The sequence below is a fragment of the Staurois parvus genome, unplaced genomic scaffold (genome assembly GCF_062004578.1).
Source record: "Staurois parvus isolate SC_StPar_1 unplaced genomic scaffold, SC_StPar_1.0 ptg000014l, whole genome shotgun sequence".
Taxonomy (NCBI): domain Eukaryota; kingdom Metazoa; phylum Chordata; class Amphibia; order Anura; family Ranidae; genus Staurois; species Staurois parvus.
In genome coordinates this window covers 13074990-13096197 of record NW_028317810.1, presented here as the reverse complement: position 1 = coordinate 13096197, position 21208 = coordinate 13074990, and the positions used below count along the sequence as shown (strand labels likewise).

The 21208-nt window shown below is 41.3% G+C and overlaps 1 protein-coding gene and 1 pseudogene across 1 annotated transcript in view; one reads left to right on the top strand and one right to left on the bottom strand.

The window, feature by feature from the left end:
• ZNRF3 (zinc and ring finger 3) overlaps nucleotides 1-21208 on the top strand; it is a 219557-nt gene that overhangs the window by 172598 nt on the left and 25751 nt on the right.
• On the bottom strand, nucleotides 16845-16986 carry LOC149473535 (U2 spliceosomal RNA; annotated as a pseudogene).

Here is a 21208-nt window from a genome sequence, read left to right as displayed (position 1 = left end):
ACGCACTGTGTTGTGCTAATGTGAAGGCCACATGAAGTTTGGAGGTCTTTATTGACTGTGCGGACAGTTTGCGACTTCTGCACACTTCAGCATGCACTGACCCTGCTCTGTCATCTTACATGGCCTACCACTTCGTGGCTGAGTTGCTGTTGTTCCCAGTTGCTTCCACTTTATTATAATACCACTAACAGTTGACCGTGGAATATTTAGTAGCAAGGAGATTTCATGGATGGACTTATTGCACAGGTGGCAACCTATCACTGTACTGCGCTTGAATTCACTGAGCTCCTGAGAGCAATTCATTCTTTCACAAATGTTTGTAGAAGCAGTCTGCATGCCTAGGTGCTTGATTATATACACCTGGGGCCATGGAGGTGATTGGAACACCATCCAATGATTTGGAGGGGTGTCCCAATACTTTTGGCAATATAGTGTGTGTATATATAGTACATTCACATCAGTCCCTGCCCTCAAGAAGCTTACGACCTAAGGTCCCTAGCTCACATTCATACATACACATACTATATTTAGACAGGAGCCATTGAAACTACCAGCATGTCTTTGGAGTGTGGGAGGAAACCGGAGTACCCGGAGGAAACCCAGCAGGCACAGGGAGGACATGCAAACTCTTGGCAGATAGCATCATGATTTGGATTCAAATTGAAAACCCTATAGCTGCTAGGTAGAAGTGCTAACCACTTAAAAACTATGATTGACAAATATGTGACAAAATGCACTAATTGCCCCTTGAATGATTTTGTTAAATTGGTAATGGCTCATTTATGGGATGACTGTAGAGCACTGAACTGTATCCCAACCTAAGGCTGTAAGGCCTAGTTCTCACTGGCATTGAAAGCAGGCGTTCGAGGTGCGTTTTTAATGCTCCAACACCTATACAAATGATACTATGGGCAGCACACAGTGCTGTTCACATTCTCAAAACATGAAGCGTTAGCGTCGCCTCAGAATAACACCTCATGTCGAGTCAGGAGGAGTTTGGAGCCTTTAAATACCTCCCATTCACGTCTATGGTGACGCTCCTCAAACGCACTGGCAGGCATTTGTGGGGCATTTGCAGTGCGGTTGTGGAGGGTTGATAACATTACAGTTTATTTAGTTTGTGGTGTGGTTTTAGCACTTGTCAAATACTTATAAAATGCTGATAGGGCATTTGGGGAGCGTTTTGTAATTCTAACGCCTATACTAATGCTTTAGGAGTGTTTGGTAAGAGTTAGAAATGTAGTCAAGTGTGAACAAGCCCTAACTCCCTCCTAGATTGTAAGCTCCCAGGAGCAGGGCCCTCCTATCCCTCTTGTATTGAACTGCATCGTTGCTGTATTGTCTCCCGTTATATTGTAAAGTGCTGAGCAAACTGTTGGCGCTATATAAATCCTGTATAATAATAATAATAACTCTGCTCCTCTACTTTTAATCAACCTATTTACATAAGACACGTATGTCTCCTTAATGTCTTTCACTGGAGATCATAGAGAAGTTTGGGTAGGAGAAGCACATTGACTTCATTATTATAGCACACACAGCACATGGTCTAAATCCAGTAGAGGATGGCCTCTGTGCTCCTGTCCCCCTCCTTTCCTTTATTTCTCCTTTATGTTTTGCAACAGAAGATGTTGGGAGTGTTGCCTGCTTCCTTCCCTTTCATCAGTGCCGCTGAAATGACCTGTAAATTGTACATTAACCACCCACTGCCTCTGATCTGTTAATCATTAATCTCATCCGTTAATGCTGTAAGAGCCAACAGGGATCTCTTGTCTCCTGCTCTGTGTTCTCACCGCTCCCATATCACCCTTTACATTGGGGTCGCCTAAGGAACTTGACAAAGCGCCCATCGGGTGAACTCTGTCACAGTCACCCATAGGAAAGTTGCAGGGAGTTTATGTATATTTTCTAAAGACACTAAGGCCGAGTAAAAAAAAATATAACCATTTTCTTCGTTGTGCTGTGTGCAAGGCAGTCCTTTGCCTTTAGAGCCTGGGTACAGTAAAGCTGTCTGCACCTCTGTATATCTGTTAAGCCACATTAGACACAGCATTTGATATTGCAGGATACAGCTTGTCCAATAATCTGCCTGTGTGTGGTCATCATTAGTGTTTGACATAGCAGAATAGTTTTACATTAAAATACCAAAGACATTTTGGTGGCTCATTATTTGCAAGTACAGTGCTGAAATGTTAAATTACATGTTCACATCACATATGGAATTATTGAGTAAGGCAGATGACAATGGGTATGGGTAATAAAACCGTGTAGATAATCATTCATAATGATTCATCTCGCTCATCTCACACATCATACTGCACTGACATGACTTTAGGTAACTGTATTTAGTACCACTAATAGAATAAATAATTGTATTTAAATTGAGGATGCACCGAAATTTTGGCGGCTGAAAATACCCCTATCGGCCTTTGGCTGATAAGAAAATAGGCACCAATACAGGTGCCCAAAACAGCCCCACCCCTACCGCCCACTGATTTACCGGAGAACCCATCCAATGATCCTGGCGCTGGGCATAGAGATCAGTAAAGGAAAGATGGCCCCCATTCATCTCTATGCTGTTGGAGGATCGGAGCAACATCATTACATCACTTCTGGTTCTAACGCCATGTAAACAAGGCCTGTTTTTTTGTTTTGTTTTAAAGCACTAGATCAATGCTTTTTTGCTTTTTTTTTTTATCCAGTACTTTACATTGTAGAGGAGAGATGCAGGGTCTTATTGACCCCAGATCTCTTCATAAAGACTACCTGTCGCTGCTTATTTCTATCTAGGGATGTTTACATTCCTTACATATAAAGAAAATTTAAAGGGACAGTGTAAAAAAAAAGTTTAAAATACCTCCATCCCCCATGCTCGCGTGCAGTTTTGATCGCATACGTAGGCCACATCCACATATGTAAACGGCTTTCTATTCTATTCTATCACTAGACCTCCTCTGTAACTTCTCGACCGCCCTATAGCAGAAATACTGCTACAGGGTGGAAGGGGTGCGCAAAATCACATATATATGTGTGATTTTGCATTTCTAAATAGGGGGCGCGCGCCCTACCTGCGCTGCCATCCGCGGCTGTCAATCACTGCTGGCGCCCGGTGATTTCCAATGATCTCCGACGGGGAGGAGAACTGTTTTGTTTACTAACAGTTCTCCTCCCTGTCAGCTCGTGCACACTGCTCTGGATGGCAATGCACAGACATCCAGAACAGTGTGAGTACAGTGAAGCACACTGACACCGCCCCCTAGTAAAACACTCCCTGCACACAGTTAACCCTTTGATCGCCCCCCCATGTTAACCCCTACCTGCCCATTGCCATTAGTACAGTGTTGGTGCTTTTTTTTTTTTTTTTTTTTAAACACTGATCGTGGTATTGATGTCAGTGACACCAAGTCAGTTCCCCCCAGTGTCAGAATGTCTGCCGCAGTCCTGCTATAAGTCGCTGATCACTGCCATTACTAGTAGAAATTAAATCCTAGTATATATACCGCCATTTGTAAACGCTATAACTTTCATGTATACCAATTAATTTAAACGTATTGGGATTTTTTTTTTTTTTTTTTTAGCAAAGACATGCAGTAGAATACATTTTGGATTAACAAAATTAGTTTTTTTATGTTTTTTTTTACTGGACATTTTTAATAGCAAAAAGTAAAAAATATTGTTTTTTTCCCAATTTTTTTTATAGCTTTTTCCTCTGGAGGGCAAGTGGTTAAATTTTTAAAGTGGCACCCATGGAGATTTTTTAAGTACCATAGTTTGGTGCCATTCCACAAGTGTGTGCAATTTTAAAGCATGACATGTTGGGTATCTGTTTACTCGGCGCAACATCATCTTTTATATTTTACAAAAAAAAATGGAGTATATATTGTAGTTTTTTTTTTTTTTTTAAATGTGCATTGTTTTCCTAAAAAATTGCGTTTGAAAAATATATGCATTTTTCAAAACCTGTCCTTTTCGGTTTTTGGCCAAGTGCATCCTGAACTTTCGGTTTCGGCACCAGTATTTTCATTTTGGTGTACCACTAATTTAAATGAGATGGGCCTTTTTACTCTTGGCAATTCTTGTGTATTGCATATGTGCCTTGTGCCAAGTGTCGGTGTGTGTTGTGTTAAGGCAGGCCATTTATTTGAGATGAACTCCCAATGCACCATACACCACAACACAGAGTAGTATGGATTTCTGTGTGTTGTGGTGCTCTGCAGTGCATGTGGGTTGGATCTGCTTTGCTTTAGTATTTTGTGGTGCCATTAATAATTAATGGCACTGCAAGGTACGAACACATGTAAACATTTCCATTAACATGTAGTTGTCCCCCTTTCCCTGTGCATCTATAATAGCCTCCCTTTCCACTAGATTCTGGAGTGGGTCTGTGGTAATTTGGGCTCATTCAGTCAAGAGTATTTGTGGAATTCACATAAATGCATGATGGAAGCGAGTCTTCTCTGTGTAGGGTTTGTGGTTGCTTCCTGTTTAACATAAGCTGGATTCTGGCATTTATGGTTTAGGTCTTCAAGCACTCTTTCATCTAGATCAGCTATTCTCAAGGGTTTCATAGAATCCTAGGGTTCCATCAGAAATGTTTATGGGTTCCTTGAGCAATGAATAAATTCTGCCTCCTGAAGCGGAATTTCAATCAACATTGACTTTTTTTAAATCCTTATGCTGCTAGCATTAGTACATAAATAGGAAGGATAATATATTTACTTCTTTTAAACTTTTTTTTTTTTTTTTTTTTTCCTTCAGTTATTCTTCAGTTTCTTCAGTTACTTCCTGGTTTCCAGGCTTAGGCAAATGATTTCATACATCCCAGGAGTATTCAGGAGGGGAGGAGGGATGACTGGATGGATGAACTTTCTTTGAATATTAAATGTGAATTAAAGCAGAGCTCCACCCAAAGAGGGAAGCTCCGCTTGTATGCACCCTCCTCTGCCACATTTGGGGGGAGCGGGTACCTGGTCCGCTGTGGCAAACTGAGTCGGAAGCTTGGCACCCGGTACTTCACAGGTCCCAGCAGACTACAGGACCATTCACAAGACACAGCGTGATTTGCGCATGTACAGTAGGAAACCGGCTGCGAAGCATGGCTTCACTTTCGGTCTCTCTTTCTTGCTATGCGGTGCCGGTAATCCAGAGACTAGTGAAGAACTAGCACGTGTGAGGATGGCGCTGGACCCCTGGACAGGTAAGTGTCCTTATATTAAATGTCAGCAGCTACAGGATTTGTAGCCGCTGACTTAATTTTTTGGGGGGAAGCCTGGAGCCCCTCTTTAAATAGCGTTTTTCGTTTGTAGTGCTCAGATGCATCTTGCTTTAACTTCACAATCTCCGACACCATTGATCATTATAACAGTTTGGGAGAGAGGCGTTCTTCACATTCACTTTAAAGAGCATTCTTCACACTAACCACCAGTGTGATGTGACCATTCTTCCAGTGACCACCAAAGGGAGCATTTCACTGACCCCTTATGTAAGGGAACAGATCTTTGATTGTCTGTGGTTCTTGTTTTTGGACAGTGTTATTATTTGTTTCATTATTGCTGAAAATAATGTGGTCATAAAGAGCAGCCATGTGATTAAAAATACTCTACAGCACATTAGTTATTTTATTTATCCTTCTATCTACAGATTACTGTTCACAATAATCCACCCTGAGCAGGGTTTCCTGACACTTGAGAATGATTTGAAGGATTCCTCCATCATAAAAGCAAGCCATAGCATATCTTTATCAAATGCTTCATTATAAATTTACATTAAGAGCTCAAGGTCAAATTGGAACTACTGCTGCACAATAACTCATGAGCAACCAACAGGGAAAACAGCTGTCGTTGACCAAACGTTAAATGTTTCGTTTTATGAGTGCTGATCTCTAGCTTATTAAATCCCTTCCCCTCCCAAGCTTAAAGAAAAAATATATATGTATACACACACCCTTTTTCCAAGGGTCCAGTGATGTCACAAGGGATGTGTCCATGACAGCCAGGGCTCCCAGGAAGGCAACTGAGTTCAACATGGAAGACTGGTGTCATCTATTGATGAAAAAGTACAAATGGGGGGGGGGGGGCAGCTCTGTATTGACTGTAAGCATCAGTTAACGTTTTTTTAATGGTCTATTAATTTTAAATACACTTGACAATTGGAAAAACAAAGCTGGAAAATGTGCAATTTTGCTAAATATTTGATCTAAGCAGTAGAAGCAATGATTTACAGTTCGCTAACAATTCAGCAGTTATAGGCCTTGTAGCAGATGTATAGTAATGATGATGCCTGCTTGGATTTAATGACTGCACTTGTTCTTGACTTATGTAAATTCTGTCTTGCGAAAGCTAAGATGCCAGTATAGATAAAGGTTGTAAGCTTCAAGGATCAGGCTCTCCTAACCCTCTTGTATTGAACTGTATTGTTGCTCTATTGTCTCCCGTTATATTGGAAAGCGCTATCTAAATCCTGTATAATAATAAAGTTAATACTGAAATGATTGATGTCCCTTTTATGCCCTGCACTTGCAGCATTAATATTGTATATATATATATTTTTTGTTTTGTTTTGTTTTGTTTTAGAAATTGGGTCAAGCAACTGTTTCCTCACTCATAAGCTGCTGATTGTAGACTTTATATAGTGATAGTATTTTATTTTGGGGGAGGGGGTAGTAGTAGCTTGTATAAGTATTTTTTTGGGGGAAATTGGATATATACATGGATATATGTCTGGAATGGAAATATGCTTCTATTGAGTTCTATGGAAATATGTATGCCAGACTGTTGTGTGTCCTTTGGCTGTGGTATTTATTGTAGTGGCACAATTGTGAAATATCTCCAATAAGGGAGCACTGTTCAAACTTGCAGAGTAGGTGTTACATACCTGAGTCCTTTCATTCTGTGACTTCACTGTATGATGTAAATACCCAATGGAAAGGACAAAGGATGGTATTGACAGGCTTGATGACTCCACTTCTGTGCTTGTGAAGGTCACTTTGCACCATCTCCTCAAATACCTCCAGGGCTGATACCTTAAGAAATGCTGTGTTCAATAAGCCGCTGCAGACAGGATGCAGTCTGCGGGAACATGTGTGCACATACACAACAGAAATATTCCAGATGAGTCTTTATTTTTTTTATTTTTTTCTCAAACTGAAAGAGACATTGATATACTGTCATCCTTACCAGCAACTGTAGAAGTATATAGTAAATGGGGTGGTGTATATAATAAAAACACAAGTGAACTAACAGGGTGTCATCCTGTCTATTTGAAATGTTTTAAGATGAGTAAATTGAGTGGGACTCACACTTTTCTATTGGGGTTCTATGTTCCCTTATTTAGGGGTAAGATTTCTTTTTCATAATGCATTTTTGATATATTTCAGACAGTGTGTATCACATTGATTATGATCGGCCTGTTTTATGACACAGACAAGGTATTATTGGATTTTTGTATGTTAAATATTGTTTATTCAAGTTCTCTCTTTTTTCCTTTTTATTTTGTTCTACAATATATTTTACATAATGTAAGTAGTTGCTGTCCTCCTTATATAACTACTTTAACTACTTGGGTGCTGAAGAAGCGGGAGTACCTGTGAAACCCGTAGACCTTTTCAGGACACACAAAGTGTTCAGGAAATATAATTCTGTATATACAGCTTTTTTTTTTTTTTGAAAAACTTTTTTGTATGTAATCAATAAAATAAACTTTGTTATGCTTATATACGGTATATATTTGTTGATTCATTTATGAACACCGGAGGTATATCTAAAGTCCCTCTCAAATTACTCACCTTGTAACTGTAGTTGTCGCATGAACTGTAGTTGTATGTTTTGTGTTACAAGAACATTATTCTGTCCTTTAGATATATTCGGTTATAGCTGTTTTCCATTTTCACCACGAAATTGGAGATATCCACCACTTGTGGATCAGCCATGAGTAGGTTGGCTAAACAGATTGCTTTGTATGCCCTGTCCCAAAGGCGAACAAGCCCACCAAACCGAGATTAAGCACCATATCAGTCTGTGATGTGTTTAAGAGAATTGAATGTGTTTGAAAAGCTTTCTCTGGATTTATATACTGCTGTTTATCAATGCAATGATACCCTCACCAATACTACTAATGGGAAATAGGTCATCATCAGCGCCATCCTTTCCAAAGTAAGTTTGGAAGGAGAGCTGGAATCCCAGGCTATAACCTCTAGTACACATTTTGTTCATGATATCTGCCATTGATGAGAGTTAAAAAGCATTTGAGGGATTGATTGTAAAATATGCCTCAGAGATGTTACTGGTATTGAACTGACCTTTAGAATTCAGAATTTGGCTTTGGCATCCAGTTCAAAATTGTGGTGTTGCACCCGGACTTGCAATAGAATTATTTTTGTTTAATGGGAATTTTCTCATTTGTGATGCAAAGAAGTGAAACATTGGCCAATATCTGCACACATGTTCAATATATTGTATTTCTGTGTTTTGCCCTTTATCAGGCATCTCAGTGGATTGTGGAGTGTTTAGAGCTGCTCACTCCATTCATTATGACGGTTGCTTGTTCTTATTGGGTCTGTGAATGTTTCCAATTTACTGGTAAAGGTCAAGTGAAAAACTCCTTAATAAACAATCCAAGTAGCATTTGTGAGTATGCTTGTCAATATTAAATATGTGGTTATTAGTGATGCACATGTTTATCAGTCGCTGAAAATATCGGCCAAAAATAGGGTTACTGGCATTTTGCCGGTAGAAAAAAAAGTTGCTTATAATGATAATCGACTTCATTGGAAAATTACATCTCATTGACTTCAGTGCAAAATCTTGTCCCATTGACTTCAGTGCAAAAACACTCCCTATTGTCTTCAATGCAAAAAAAGCTTCTATTTAAGTTTTTTGTTTTTTGTCTGAGTTATTTTCTGTCCAATTTTTGTGTTAGTGTCAATAAAAGTTATTTTATGTTACTGGATTGTGTTTGTTAAATTAGTTTCAATAAAAGTTATTTTATGTTACTGGATTGTATTTGTTAAATTCATAGTCATTTAAATTCATTATATTAAAAGTCGAATATATAACACACACACCCATACTGTGTGTGTGTATATATATATATATATATATATATATATATATATATATATATATATATATATATATATATATATATATTACACACAACCTCTTGGCGCCGGCACCTCCCGGCCCTTTAAGAGTTTCAGGAGGCGGGACGGGGTTTTAGGATCATGTGACCACCGTTATTTGCTGTCACGGTGATCACATGATCGGAAAAGGTCCCGATCAAAAGGGGAGATCAGGACCTTTCTGGGAGTAGCGGACATATGTGCTGGGAGCACACAGGGCGCGCGCTCTCAGCACATATGTATTTTTTAATTGCACGCCAATATGCGGCCGCTCGGCGTCAAGGCCCAGACACCGAGAGGCCGCATATTTGCGTGTGATCGGCGTCAAGGGGTTAAAAATGTCCATTTTTGGCCAAGTGCATCTTGAATTTTTGGTTTTGGTCCAGAGTTTTCATTTCGGTGCCCCGCTAGTGGTTATAGTGGTTGTATAGGCTTTTTTTTTTTTTTTTTTTCTTTAAACTAATAAACACATCATCCTTCCCTGCTTTGTAAAATGGTTTTGCACAGAGCAGCCCTGATCCTCCTCCTCGGGTCCACTGTCAGTACATATGGCCTCTCCCCCTTGCTGAGTGCTCCCATAGAAAGCTGCTTGCTGTGGGGACAGTCGTGCATGCTCACTTCTGAGCTGCCTTTGTGTGTCACAAACCATGGCTCAGTCCTGCCCCCCACTACCTCCTCCGGCTGTGATTAACAGCAGCAGGAGCCAATGGGCCTCAGCCAATGAGGAAAGCGAGGCCTGGGAGAGCCTCTGCTCTTGTGCCCATCGGTGGATTGAGATCAGGCTCAGGTAGGTATTACGGGGGGGTGCAAGGGGAGCTGCACACTACAGAATATCTACAGCTAAAAGGGTTTAAAACATCCGCCTTTTGTTCCATGGGGTGATTCCCTTCTACTTCCTCTCCTGTACATAATACTCACTTTTGACGAGATCATTTATCTGATGTTATAAGAAAATGGGAATATGACTTCATCTACAGCTGGCGTAGTGAGACTTTGTGATGAATGGGTAAAGAGCTGAGAACTCCATAGAAGGGTTGGAGTCCCGAAGCACTAAAGGCAGCTGGTGGCCATTCGATCTAAAGGCGTCTGCTTTTCCATTCATCTGTAAATGAAAAAAAATACATGGGTAGTTGTTTTTAGTATTTATGGCAAGCTCAGGTTTTGACTTACGTTTTACTGAAGAGCAATGCAAAGGTGAACAGTAGGACAAGTGATGCAACAGCACAGAGGGCCAGGATCATGGACTTTGAGTGTCCTTGAGGTTCTGTTGGTGTTCTGCTCCTGAAATGTATATTTGGCATGCAGAGTGCTTGTTTTATGCAAGAATAAAAGGAAGTTAGCTTGATGAGTGTGTGTATATGTATGTGTATATATATATTTATTTATATATATATATATATATATATATATACACACACACACACACTGTTCACACACACTGATGAACAGTTGTGTGTCAGATATGCTATTTTCACCGTCGTGAGCTAAAGTATCAATCTGCCTGTTCACTACTAAAGGTTTGTACTGTATATTGTGGCGTTTGTATACAGGGCAGCAGCGCAAACAAGATAAAAGTTTACACTTGTGGTTTTGTGTTCTCAAAGTAAGCAGACTCATTCATTTTGTAGGCGATTGGGAAATGAGTTTCAGGCATTAGTGGTGTTCAGGGGAGGAGTGGGAAAGTTCAAAAGGGGTGATATTTAGCTTCTGACATGCAAGATGCCTCTTTTTTTTATGGAACAAAACAATTTCACTATTCTATTATTTATAACTTTAAGATTGTGGCTGTATTCTAACAAATACAGATGTAGTTTAAAGTGTTACTAAACCCAGCCCCTTGCAGTCACTATATCCGGTCTACCACAGTACACACAACATGGAAATGCAATTATTTTTGTAAATATGACCTGCTAAATACCTTTTCTCATCAGCAGTATATAGCAGCCTTGTGACTTCTATCAGTGTCCAGCTGATCACTGGTTAAAGCTTGAAAGAAAAAAGGGGGAGCTGTTGTGCTGAGGAAAAAATTAACATATACGTGAAAGAATTTAACTATATATAAGATGCCTATATAGCAGCAGTCCTAAATGTGAATTCCTAAACACAGAATTTTATATATTTAAAAAATGGACCGCGCTAAGGTCACAAATAGACAAAATAAACTTTGCAATCTTTAAAGTGATAGCACTGAGCAAAATACAAATACAATATTAATATTCAGTCCCAACATGTGAATAATTGGTGCAATGGTGCAGTGAAGCACTTGTCATTTCAATATGGAGTATCACCGTTGAAGATACAGCACCACTGCACCAATTATTCACATGTTGGGACTGAATATTAATATTGTATTTGTATTTTATGTTGGGACTGAATATTAATATTGTATTTGTATTTTGCTCAGCACTATCACTTTAAAGATTGCAAAGTTTATTTTGTCTATTTGTGACTGGTTAAAGCTTGTAGGAGGAGTTTTCATTCTGCTCTGACTGTCCTATGAGGCTGCATGACCCCTGACCCTCTGTCTGGACAGCGCTGATTGGCCTTGTGCTGATCACATGCACCCTCTCAAAAAATAACCCTTTCTAGCAATACACACTAAACTGCGCATGTGCAGAGTGTCGCCTAGAGCTCTGTACTATCAGCAGATGGATATGGGACAGTAGAAGAAGGGGAGGATCAGAGAAGTCAGGATCAAACATCCTTTTTACACAATGTGGAGGATTAACCCCTTAGGTTCCACAGTGAGTATAACAAGCATGCTTTACTGCATATACAGACTGATTTGTTGTGGGTTTAATAACACTAGAAGTTAAAGGATTCCAGGCGTTCCCAATTCTGGGTCGTAACAGTGAGGTAACTGTTGTGGGTTTAGTAACACTTTAATTTATGGATCGTTCTATTTAATCAAGTCCAAGCTCAACACAGTGGGTTATGCGTCATGTCCGTTAGTATGCAAATGTTTTTTCTAACCTTATGTAAATTTTCCCATCATCAGTTTTTATTTTTTTATATACTGTGGCTTTTGTAAATCAGGATGAATGAGTGGTAACTATGCAGTTTTGGATTAAAGAATATGTCAACCCAAAATTTCATATTCACGATATATGCCTGCTGTACCATGTACTTGTATTAAAAAGTATCCTGTTTTCTTTGTACTGCTTCCATTATGTGAAATCCCTGGTGTTTCTGCCAGTGCCTCTGCTTTCCTGTTAAAAACTGACTACACTAATCCATTTTCTAGCTGTGCTGAGAACTCAGCCTGCTCTCCTCCAATGATCAGACTTTTGCTGACACCACCTCCTGCACAGCCTTTCACTGGGAAGATCAGTGCACTGCTGCTTCTCCTCCCCCATTTTCCTAAGATCCTTATGAAGCTGAGAGCAGAGGGTATGTGATTACTTATAAAAAAAAAGGGGGGGGGAGGTATTTGTTTTTGTATATGTATACATAAATGTGTTGCTTTTCATTACTATTTTAAACTGGATGGGTTGTTTTACATGTCTAGGGTTTACATATACTTTAAGTGGAATATATTCATTGAGGTTGAATGTGCCTGTATTATTGCTTTCTTTTAGTTGCTTTATGTTTTTAGACTTTTAGCTGCTTCCCTTTATGAGAATTTCAGGCTAAGTTAGGAAAATTTTACGGAAAGCATAAAAAAACACAATTTGCAATATCAGGGTTATTTGTTTTTTATTATTGTTTAGTGTTGGGTTTCTAACTGACAAGCCTAGTGTTGGGTTTCTAACTGACAAGCCAAGTGTTGAGATTCTAACTGACAAGCCTAGTGTTGGGTTTCTAACTGACAAGCCTAGTGTTGGGTTTCTAACTGACAAGCCTAGTGTTGGGTTTCTAACGGACAAGCCAAGTGTTGAGATTCTAACTGACAAGCCTAGTGTTGGGTTTCTAACTGACAAGCCTAGTGTTGGGTTTCTAACTGACAAGCCAAGTGTTGAGATTCTAACTGACAAGCCTAGTGTTGGGATTCTGACAAGCCAAGTGTTGGGTTTCTAACTGACAAGCCCAGTGTTGGGTTTCTAACTGACAAGCCCAGTGTTGAGATTCTAACTGACAAGCCTAGTGTTGGGTTTCTAACTGACAAGTCTAGTGTTGGGTTTCTAACTGACAAGCCTAGTGTTGGGTTTCTAACTGACAAGCCCTAGTGTTGGGTTTCTAACTGACAAGTCTAGTGTTGGGTTTCTAACTGACAAGCCTAGTGTTGGGTTTCTAACTGACAAGCCCTAGTGTTGGGTTTCTAACTGACAAGCCCAAGTGTTGGGTTTCTAACTGACAAGCCTAGTGTTGGGATTCTAACTGACAAGCCTAGTGTTGGGATTCTAACTGACAAGCCTAGTGTTGGGATTCTAACTGACAAGCCTAGTGTTGGGATTCTAACTGACAAGCCAAGTGTTGCCAGGCAGCTGATGATTTGCTCTTTTGTGAAGCCACCATGGCAGCCATGCAGCTGGTATTTGCACAAGTAGGTCAGCGATTGTAGCCTGTGCATTTCTTTCAGTACAAGTTTGTTTTTTAGATACCCGTAGACTTGTGATCCTAGTATCCTGATTTGATTTTGGACATATTTTTAGAGATTAGTTGCATACAGTGAAACACTGTGCTGTTTTTTACTTTATTATTATTATTATTATTATTACTACGAGTTTATATAGCGCCAAAGGGTTTGCTCAGCGCTGTACAATAGGGGGGGACAATACATGGCACAGTACAACAAAGACAGACAGCGTACGAGGGGTAAGAGGGCCCTACTCTTACGAGCTTACAATCTAGGAGGGAGGGGGTAAAGGTACAGTAGGAAGTGGCTGGGGGGGATGAAGTGGTAGGAGGAATGAGGGAGGATGGCCGTTAGGTGAGGGTGGGGTAGGCTTCCCTGAAGAGATGGGTTTTGAGGGAGCGCCTGAATGTGAATAGAGAAGGCGACAGTCTGATGGATTGGGGCAGTGAGTTCCAGAGGATGGGGGAGGACCTGGAGAAGTCCTGCAGTCGTGCATGGGAGGAGGAGATCAGGGAGCAGGATAGAAGGAGGTCCTGTGAGGAGCGAAGGGTACGGGTAGGGTGGTACCTGGTGATCAGATTGGTGAGGTAGTCAGGGGCAGTGTTGTGAACGGCTTTGTAGGTCAGGGTAAGGAGTTTAAATTTGATGCGTTGGGCAATCGGGAGCCAGTGGAGGGAGAGGCAGAGGGGGGTGGCAGAGGTGGAGCGGGTGGTAAGGTGGATGAGTCTGGCAGCTGAGTTCAGGATGGTCTGGAGCGGGGAGAGCCCCCTGCAGATTGCAGGGGGCTTTTGCAGATAGCTTCTGGTTCAATCCTATTTGAAGCCTCTATTTGCACGCAGTTCTGCCTCTCACTTCCCAGGTTTACATACAATGCATGTTGAAAGCTGATTTTTCCCATTCATGTATGATTCATACCGTATCAATATTTTTAGGTAAACCTTCCTTTTACACCTAAGAACCGACAATTCCTGGGATAAATATAACTTTCCAAAATTCATGGTGAACGTGAGACCTCCATTTTTAATCCACTGCCCTCCTTTGTCATCAGCCATAGCTTACTGACTCACCAGTAGTAGACTTCTACTGTAGTCTGTATTCCACTACATCTAATATGATTCAGTTCCAAAACATTGGAAGGGTCAAAGTTTCCCCATGGTAGACTTCCACCCCTGGCCATACCCTCCTTCACAGACTCACCCTGGACGTGTTTGTGCCTGTTATAACCTCATTCATAATTAAGAAGCAAAGCGTCTTGTGTGGAAATTAGTTCAAAAGATTTTTTTTTTTTTGTCTTTGCTCCACCTTTCTTCCCTGGGGCTCCCCTAAAGCCTTACAACATGGGCGGATTACTACTGAAAGAACATCTTATTAACTGCTTCACAGCCAGAAGACCCGGGTGGCAATTATCAATGTCCTAGCAGACACTTTCTGTACATTGACACTTGATCTGATTTGTACTCCACCCTTTAATAGAAGTTTTGATAGTTTCTTATCCAGTTGACTATCATAGATCATAGATGAGTAGTTTTACAAAAGCAGCATGGGGGATGGTGAAGTCTAGTAGGGGGGAGGGGGGGGGGGCATAGAGAAGAGCTTAGTTGACATAAGGCCAGTAATAACATAAAGTATAGAATAGCAGAAAGAGAGGCTGATAGCAGAGGGAGGGAGAGGCGAGGGAAAATAGGAGAACACAGTGAGAGATTGCACTCTGTGCTGTTTGTGACTTGGCCGCTTTGATCTCCTGCCAAGAGAACCTGCAAGGTCAGAGCCAGCAGCCCTAAAGTTCCGGATATGTGAGGCTTGTGGAATGCTGGAGTGCATGTATGAAGTGTGTGTAATGTATTTGATAGGTGCTTTCACCAGTAGCACTGCTCAACCAAGAGTAAGCCATTCCCTTTCACTGCACAATGTTAATGTTTGAGAACGCAACCTTCAAAGGCTTTTCAGAGAACACATTTCACGATTGAGTTTAACATGTAGATTATTAAACTCTTGTACACGGAGGTACTATCTTGTAAGATCATGTTAACCTTACACTGAACTCCACGCAAATAGGCAGATGAAATACATATATGGGAACGGTTTTACCAGCCAAAAGATCTGTGTATCTGTCCATCCAATCCTGACATTTACACGGCTCTGCCACACAGTGCAGTTCTTACTTGGCATTGCAGATGACCAAATTGTTCTCTGCTGTTATTAAGGTGATAATAAAGGCAATTAAAAAAAAATAACAAACATGTCATACTTACCTGCTCTGTGCACAGGTCCCCCGCTGGTGCTCCTGGCCTCATCCTCCTGCTGAGTGCCCCCAGAGCAAGCAGCTTGCTATGAGGGCATCCAAGCAGGCTCACCCCTGAGCTGCTGCTTTACGTTTTCATTTACACACAGAGCCCTGGCTTTGCCCTGCCCCTTTGCTCTCCTCACTGGCTCATTGGCTGAGATTGAGAGCCAATTGTTCCCACTGCTTTTTTTTTTTTTTTTTTTTCTTTTTAAGTCCGCAAACGTGCAAACTAGAACGAAAAACCCGTAAGTGATCACAAAAAAAGTGCAAGTGCGAACACCACATGACAGGGACAAGGTTCCCATTTGGTCCTCCTGTCCAAAAGGCCTGCTGGACCACCGTTCCTTGTGTCCAGCCGAAGCCGGACACCCAGTACTTGGTCAGGGGGCTCTCCCGAAGAGAAAACCCCCTAGGGATCAGGGGAAGAAGGAACCAAAAGGCCACACATCCTCCCCCTAGACTTCAGGGAAGGCCCGAGGACCCACACCCTCCATCCTGTGAAAACACACACAAAAGCAGAAAAAGTGACAAAACGTGGGAGTGAAATAAATTAAATAAATAGAAAATAAAAAAGTGGTACCGTGCCAAATTGTGCACAGACCAGGCCCTGAGGCCTGTAGCAAAAATTGCCCTGATCCTAGCCAAAAGGCCTGGTCCTAAGGGCGCTGTGTAAAAAGAGTGTAAAAACAGTGACCATGTGCCATCTTCACACAGTGGGATCCCACACCCAGGTGTTACTAGTGGCACCCCTGAGGGTGTCTACTCAGGGGGCACTGAGTTTGCGGACTTTCTGCCTTCTCAGCCCCTGGCCAGACAAGGTAGATTCGTCCAAATCAGGAGGTACTGGGTCCTTCCGGTCTCCTCGGGGGAATTACTCCCAGGACCCCAGCTACTCATGGGCATCCCGGTTTCTGTCCCCCCGGTACTAGCCGTCCAGACCCCATCATACCAGTGAGGGTACTATACAACAGCCATCCCCGCAAAGCTAGAATGGCCGGGAGCACCCCCACTGGACACTGATAAGAACAGATACTACACTTGATCTTAGCCAAAAGGCCGAGAAGCGATTGTTCCCACTGCTGTCTCAGCTAATGAGAAGGGAGAGTCCCCAGAGAGCCGAGGCTCTTGTGCACATCACTGGATCGCGATGGGGCTTAGGAAAGCATTAGGGGTGCTGGGGGAGAGCTGCACACAGAATGTTTTTTACCTTCATGCATAGAATTCATAAAGGTAAAAAACCTTGAGCCTTTACTACCACTTTAAGCAATACTTACAGGTTTTGTTCCTCCCTGAGCCTGGGGCTGGACAGTGGAGAACCAGCAAACTGATGAGCATTATTGTCACTCTGCTCTCTTCTTCTATCCGCGTGTCCCTTGTTAGCTCATAAACACTGCAACTGATTATTGATGCCTTGTGCTGCTCTTCCCATATCCAAGTTGATCTGCTGTGCAGGAGAGGATGATACCAAGCAAAATGTGGGTACTTGCACTGCCTCCATATAAGCACAAATACATTTAATGATGTAATAATGAGTACTGTGCTGCATTCATTTGTGTCTTCTATATCTGCCCGGAGTTGAGCTTTAAAAGTTGAATTTAAGACCCTTAGTCCAAGTTCACACTAATGCTGTGCGGCACATCGCATGTGATTCACATATAAATCTCACTGCATTCCTGTGCAAATTACATGCGATCTCTGTGTGGTGCAATTTAAGCCATACATGTTGTATGGCTCAAATTGCAACGCATCTGCACCAAAAAAAGCGCAGGACCCTTTTTTTTTGTCTGCACCACAATTGGACCGCATAGGTGTTCTGATTCTGCACATCACACTGCGTTTTGCGAACTGATTTCAGGGTGTCATTAACTAAAATACACACCTACAGCAGTTCATATAAACGGGGTGCAATTTATGATGCAGTATGGAAATCGCGCAGAAACTGATGCAAATTCCTCACCGCATCGGTGTAAACCTGGGCTTTGTGTGTGTGTGTGTGTGTTTTTTAATTTTCTTTTTTTTATTTTAGTCCCAATATGTTATAGCCAAATTTCTATGTTCCTCTAGGGAATCGTTTCCATGCATATGGCCAGTCAGGTAGGCAGTGTAATGAATGCTTTGAGATGGGAGGGAACAGCTGTTTGGAAGTATAATTGTTTACTAGGGAAAGGTTTTTGTGTACAGTTTGTGTGTCCTGGTTTCTCAAGGCAACTCTGCAATTAGCAATTTCCGGTTTTCCAACTGAATCATATGATAACATGTTGGGGCTGTTCTATGGTAGTTATTATGTTACATAGCTAGTAGAAAGTAAAAACTGCGGGATAGTGCATCTTACAGCAGAACCCTGCGCCGCACTTTTTATAACTAAACCGGTATTGTAAAGTATAGCCCAAACTGTTTGTTCCTATTTTGGGTGGAGTAGGTAACATTTAGAACCCCTGCCAGGTTTTTACTGCAGTCTGTGCCCTTGCTGGGGTGATAGCCCCCCCCCCCCCATGTTTCCTGGGGACTATTGTCACAAAAAGTGATTTTATTGCAATCACCGGAAGTGAGGGGAAGTCTTGCAATGGGGGTTCCCATGCCAGTCCTGTTAGGAATAAGTTTACTGCATGTGTATTCAGTACTCTTTACTTCTACACATTCAAACTGAAATGTATTATTTATTTCAGGTACTTATATAGCGCCGTCAATTTACGCAACACTTTACACACATATATATTGTACATTCACATCAGTCCCTAACCCTCAAGGGGCGTACAATCTAAGGTCCCTAACTTACATTTATACATACACATATTAGGGCCAATTTAGACAGGAGCCAATTAACCTACCAGCGAATCTTTGGAGTGTGGGAGGAAACCGGAGTACCTGGAGGAAACCCATGCAGGCACAGGGAGAACATGCAAACTCCAGGCAGGTGGTGCTGTGGTTGGGATATACCTTTCTCTTTATGAAAATACTATTTTGGGGACCAACAATTGCTAAGGTGTAGGTAAGAATTAGAAAAAATAAATCCAGCATCCATGTGTAGCGACCCCTCCTCATTTGTACATCACTGCTGGCAGATTTCATTCCCACAAAAATAGAAGAAACATGGTTTCCCCTGAATCTCTGAATGTGGGCTGCATTCATCTTTTTCAGTCACTAGATGGCGATGTGTATATAGCAAGTATTAGGTTTGAATCTTCATGGGAAGATGTGCAAGAAAAGATGCTAGGGGTGCCACAAATGACAGAACTCCTTTCTGCTGAGCAATGCTCGAAAAACTAATCATTGTGGGTGCTGGCAGTGCCTGCACAGATCTACTCATGATTTTTCTTGGATTGGGACAACTCTCAACATGTACATTTTTGTTTTGCAATTTATTAGAATATTTTCACAGCATGGTAATGAAAATGGATGAATGTTCCCTTTTAAGATCTAATCTGTATGCCAGCAATGGTACGCTCAAACAGCTACGTGGGGTGAATAGGTTTAACCTACAATGATCAGTCATACCTTTATGACCATCAATATAGTACTGAGTAGGTCCCCCTTTTGCCATCTAAACAGTCCTGATCCATCGCAGCATGGATTCCACTAGACCTCTGAAGGTGTGCTGTGGTATCTGGCACCAAACCATCAATAGAAGATCCGGTATGTTGCGAGGTGGGACCACCATGGATCGAACTTGTTTTTCCAGCATATCCCACAGATGCTTGATTAGATTGATTTCTGGAGAATTTGGAGGCCAAGCCAACACCTCAAACCATTTTTCTAACCATTTTTGCAGTGTGGCAGGGTCACAAACAATGTTTAGGTAGGTGGTACATGTCAATTAACATCTACATGAAGGGCAAGACCAAGGTTTCCCCACAGAACATTGCCTAAATCATTACACTGCCTTCACTGGCTTGCCTTCTTCCCATAGTACATCCGGGAGCCATCTCTTCCCCAGGTAAGCAATGTACCCGGCCATCCATATGATGTAGAACAAAATATGACTCATCACACCAGGCAACCTTCTTCCATTGCTCTGTGGTCCAGTTCTGATGTTGTTGCTTTGGCTGTGGACACGAGTAAGCATGGGCATCTTGACCGGTCTGCAGCTACGCAGCCTCATACACAACAAACTCCGATACCCATTCCCCCCCCCTCCACACATCCACTTCAGGGACAACATGTTTACTAATAAATCCATAAAGTTATTGCTGATCGGTGTAATGCTTTTCCATATAGTTTAATATGCATAAAGGATATTAAAAATGCATCAACATGAAAACTCCTACTGTTTGGAGTTAGTTGGTATATATTTAGTAACATCCAAGGTGACGTGAAATAAAATTGAATACCCAATATTTTTTTTTATAGATCTGTCAAGACTACAGATATATAAATACATAGTTCTGTTGTAATTGGAAATGAAATCTTGGAATCTATCCAGAGGAGAAAGGTTAACTTGGCCAGAGCTCTTGTTTTCCATCCCAATCTTTCTATGGCAAACCTGGCCAGCCAGCTGCTGAAATCTCCTCGTGGGTGTAACTTGGGAACACTATTTCCGGAGCCTGTTGATTGGGCTGGCTAGGTTTTCTTTGTCCAGGGCCCCTCGTTCTTAAAGCCAGAGATGTTGTTCAGGAAAGATTCATGTGACTAGAGGTTGTAGAGGTGTATTTAAAGGTCAGAATAGATATTTTACCTTTGTATTATTAGAAATGGTTTTTGACAGCTTTCACCTATTTATAAAGCTGTACTGGACAATGTATCTGTGCATTTTCACCAGATTTTGGAATTGGAAATAAAACAAATGAAACCTGTATATTTAAAATGGTAAACACTACCTTTTTTTTCTGAAAAGTGTTGATAAACCCGGTGTAAATTCATTGCTTCTGGAGAAGGAAAGATTGTAGAATCAGCACTTTGCCTTTAGGGACTGGTTTGCGTAAAAAAAAAGACAAAAATGGAGTTGTTGCTTATATGGACTAAACCAGTTTTGCATTTCATTTTATAGAAAAATAGAAGCACAGAATTCTGAGTAGTTGCTATTTTTCTCATTTTTTCATTTCCATTGTCCCATTGTGTAGGTCAGTATTTCTCAACCTTTTTCAGTCAAAGCACCCTTTAAAATTCTGCACAATTTTGAGGCACCACATTATAAAATGTAAAAGCTAAACTAGTAGGACACCCAACATAATTAATTCTTCCAAAGCAAATACACCTTTATTCACTGTTACTGACTAGTAATTGCAATGTTTCTCTCCCTCACTCAGCTAGTGTGACCCCAGTGTTGATGGAGAGGGGCAGAGGAGATGCAAAC